The sequence below is a fragment of the Frankliniella occidentalis genome, unplaced genomic scaffold, assembly GCF_000697945.3.
Source record: "Frankliniella occidentalis isolate FOCC.00 unplaced genomic scaffold, Focc_3.1 Scaffold204, whole genome shotgun sequence".
NCBI lineage: Eukaryota > Metazoa > Arthropoda > Insecta > Thysanoptera > Thripidae > Frankliniella > Frankliniella occidentalis.
Window position 1 is genome coordinate 11,175 of NW_026267330.1, and position 415 is coordinate 11,589.

Genomic DNA, 415 nt, shown 5'->3' on the forward strand with positions numbered 1-415 from the left:
GCTGACAGCCGAGTGGCGAGCGCGCTGGTGTGTGGTCCGGACACCGTCGGCCTGAGGATCGAATCCCCTTGACTTATTTAAGTTTTTCTTTTAAGAAAATTGACACTCCTGACACAACGTTCGTATAAATCCGACTAGGTCTGCAGCAAGGGAAGGAGGTCGACTTCACCACCTACTCAGCAGGTTCCGAAAAAAAGTTCACTCCCAACGGGATTCGATACCCGGGCCGACGGTTTCCGGATCATACCCCAGCGCGCTCGCCACTCGGCTGTCAGCTGCTCCTCTCCGCAGTGAGGTCAGAACTCGGTCCCGCTTCACGAGTCTTGGTCTCCCGGATTGCACGCGTTCAGGTCGGCTCAAGTCCACCTCCTCGACGCGCTGCAGGCCGGGTCGAATTTTGTCCAAAAACACGGAA